This window comes from Galeopterus variegatus, unplaced genomic scaffold (genome assembly GCF_000696425.1).
Source record: "Galeopterus variegatus unplaced genomic scaffold, G_variegatus-3.0.2 Scaffold11649, whole genome shotgun sequence".
Taxonomy (NCBI): domain Eukaryota; kingdom Metazoa; phylum Chordata; class Mammalia; order Dermoptera; family Cynocephalidae; genus Galeopterus; species Galeopterus variegatus.
In genome coordinates this window covers 15,066-18,786 of record NW_007737760.1, presented here as the reverse complement: position 1 = coordinate 18,786, position 3,721 = coordinate 15,066, and the positions used below count along the sequence as shown (strand labels likewise).

Below are 3,721 nucleotides of genomic sequence, written 5' to 3'. Positions count from 1 at the left end.
CTATGCATATTGATGTTTTATTTCTACTCTGGGCCTTGGATCTCTTATCCAGATGGACAAAAGAAATCATCATTTATGTGCTAAAATTACCATAGGTAAGGTCGTTTCTATACAGTGGAGAATATTAAAATGTAACCAGAACTTTCTTTTTTTCATCACTGTAGCATGTAACCCTGAAGATTTTACTGAGCTAATTGGATTCAGATAAGTAGGCTGAAGTAATCGCACACTGTAGATCTTGCTAAGAGTGTTTCTCACTCAGCAAATAAAAATGGCTAATATTTTATAGTCACTTTTCTAACCACTTCTTTTCTCCCCTAAAAGCCTACTTTGGGGTGAAAGGGGATGAAATACTTCTTCTCCACTCCTAATGTTTCCTACTTTGTGGAGGGATTGCCATCAGTGTAATGCACTTGGCCTCTCTCCACGCTTTATTACTCCTCTCGATGACAGATAGAGTGACATGGTTTATGAGTTTGGGAACAAAAACTCTATTTAAATAGCCTCTGCCCTTCTTTTTGGAAATGATCTACATCCTTTTTTTTTTTTGCTCTTCTTTTGCTCTCTTTTAAGGAAAAGCCTCCCCATGCTTCCATATAACAATGCCCATAACTAGGTGGATATCACTGTTAAATCTTAGATTCAGTGTTGGAATCTTCTTGACAATAATAATAAGTACATCTTCCAACCTATCCTTTATCAGTAATAAAGGCTCATTGTTTTGTCTTATCTTATTTTACAATTAATTTAGATTTCAGGCTGGGAAAGGGTGAGCTTTCTAAGATGTCAATGCTAGTCTCCATCATCTACCTACTGAACCATTCTCTCCCATGCAAACTATTCTCCCGTTTACCTGTTCATTCGTCTGTTCCTTTCTTTTTCTACCTGCCCATCAATCCATATATTACCTGAAAGAACAACAGTTATCACTGTATACTGGTAGATGCTGTAACATCTGATCTTACCTAGAAAGAACTCAACATCTTAGGAACTAAACAAAAATTCAATAACAAATTTAAGGCAGAATTTTTCATAGGGTACTGTGAATTCAAAATTGTCCTGGCCTCCTTGACTAAGGGTATAGGTAGTTAGAAAAAAGTGACTCCTTTTGTGAGCACTAAAATTATTTGAGACCCTTATACAAATAATTACTTCATAAAATGTCCAATTATATACAAAGTGAAAAATTGGGCTACTCCTTCCCACCTCCATCATATCTGCTTTATTTTCCTCATTAATGTTATCTTTAATACACATTTGTATCTTATTTTACTATAAGTAGGTTTAGGAATAAAGAGAGTTTGGATGGAAGCAGATGGTGTGATTTCCTCCATGACTTCCTCCTCTGGAAGACTCTGGGCTCATGCCACCCAAAGGAACATCCTGATAGAGGGTTTCCCACATGCAAATTGCCCAGACCAGTGGATACAACTTGGCCAAAGAGTGCCATCATCATGCCACCATTAATTTCAGAAATGGCAGAAAGAAGATACTCTGTGAAGGCATTGGATCTGAAAATTCAAATACAACAAGCATTTATTCTTTTCCTGTCATGTTCATGACTATACTAAATGTAGTAGGGAATATGAAGATGCTGCCTACCTAGGGGTAGTGAATTCAATCACACAGTCCTGAAAAACTATCTCAGAATTCAAAGTGTGCACCAGAGATGTCAAACATGCCAGCCATTCACAACATATGTGGGGAGCTCCCAGGGCCTACGACTTCAGTTCTGGATAGTAGGGCATGGGGTATGCTCTCTGAGGGTTAGTTTTTGAACATGAAGTCTTATTTATTTATTTTGGCAGCTGGCTAGTATAGGGATTCGAACCCTTGATCTTGGTGTTATCAGTAGCATGCTCTAACCAACTGAGCTAACTGGCCATCCCTATGAACATGAAGTCTTAGAGTTGGAAAAAACCTTAGAGGTTACTTTGACTAGGCTTCAACTCAATGTAGGAATCTCCATTACAATATCCATTAAAGGTGGTCATTCTGTCTCAGCTTCAATGTTTCTAGTGATGGTACACTAAGTACCTCAACAAGGCAGCTTGTTATGTGTTTATAAAACTTTTGTGTAAAATTCTATGCTATTGTGCATTTATTTATGTAATTTAAATGTTTATTTTTGAAAACATTATATTTTTCTGCGAAGTACTGAGCAGAAGCTCATATTACCAGGAAAAAAGAAAATGTGGCAAATTAAAGTTGTGGAATTTCAACCCAATATAAGAGGGGAAAATCCAAAGGGGCTTCTCTAGTGCCTTGAAGTGAGTGTACTTCTTGCTAAAGTTAAGCAGTGTCTAGCTGCCATTCTTAAGGAGAAAGTGAAGGTTGTACATAGCATCTCTCTGGATTCCACACTATCAGGGAAGATGAAACACATCCACAAAACTTGAGGCAATATTATTAAAAGAAAATAAAGAAGTTTTTGGTTCTAATAACATAGAAAAAACTCAAAGCTAAGACAAGACAGCAAGTCCTTCTATCTTACGGACTATGGATTTATGTACTCTGCCCGTACAACTATATTCTGCTAGTAGATGAATTTTTTTTATTTTTATTTTTTTTTTGTGACTGGTAAGGGGATCGTAACCCTTGGGTTGGTGTCGCCCGCACCGCGCTCAGCCAGTGAGCGCACCAGCCATCCCCATACAGAACCCGAACCCGCGGCCATGGCGCTCCCAGCACCGCACTCTCCCGAGTGAGCCACAGGGTCGACCCTAGTAGATGAATTTTAATTGGCTGTGTCACAGACTAGGAAAATAAGAGAAATAAAAAATCCTAACTCAGTGAGTTTTATAGCATATCCACTAGGCATAGGGCCTTTTACTCAGAGGGTGGTGCTTGACCTTTTGAAGAAGTGGCAGCATCCTAGAATCCGTGGGACAAAAATGTCATGGCTAAAGGTATTAAACATGGTTATGGGGAGAGTGGAAGAAAAGTTCGCAGAAAAGGAAAAGAAGGAAAGGAGTCTCTACTCTACTCTAAAATATAGATATAGATATGTATAAAACAGATAATAATAGATACATGACCCTAGACACAATGGAGTGAACCAGACCATCTTGAAAAGCACAGTTAACATGGAGGATATCTGAACACTATTAGAAGCATGGCAATGTGCTGCAGACCCTCAGAAGAGCCAAGTCTTGTTCAGTAGGATTCCCCATAGGAAGTATAGAAGAAGTTAGGAGTAACTCAAATGTGGCCAACCAGAAAGTGTGCCATCATCCAGGGGCACTTATCCAGGATGTGCCATATAGCCTGTGAAGACTCACCAAAGCTGTTGATTATACTCATTTCTGCCGACTCTTATGACACCATTAGAAGACCAAGGAGATATTTTTAAAGATTGTGAAATTTGAGTCCCTGGGAACCTGTAAACACAGGGAATTTTTTGTTTTTCTATTTCTTCCTTTCAAAGATTGGGTCTTTGAAAGAAGAGTAAACAGGATCTGGAAAGTGGCTGCTTGATTATGTGGATTGTGTCAAATAACAGAGAAAGCTGCCCAGATAAACTTTGAAATCATTACAATAGAGAATAGCAGGTATGACAGAAAGGGGGAGAAAATCAAAGTTTAGGAGACACCCAGTGATTAACACAAGAAAGCAATTGAAGAAAGGACTAGTCACAATATTTGTGTCCACAAATGTTTGAATAGTAATGCCCAGAGACAGTATGCATTATAAAGTGAAATGTGTGTTACAACTCAGGATA

At 38.4% G+C, this 3,721-nt stretch overlaps 1 non-coding gene across 1 annotated transcript; it reads right to left on the bottom strand.

Moving 5' to 3' along the window:
* Positions 1-1,809: 1,809 nt before the first annotated feature.
* On the bottom strand, positions 1,810-1,884 carry TRNAI-GAU. The gene has a single exon. It is a non-coding gene; the product is annotated as a tRNA-Ile (tRNA).
* Positions 1,885-3,721: the final 1,837 nt, after the last annotated feature.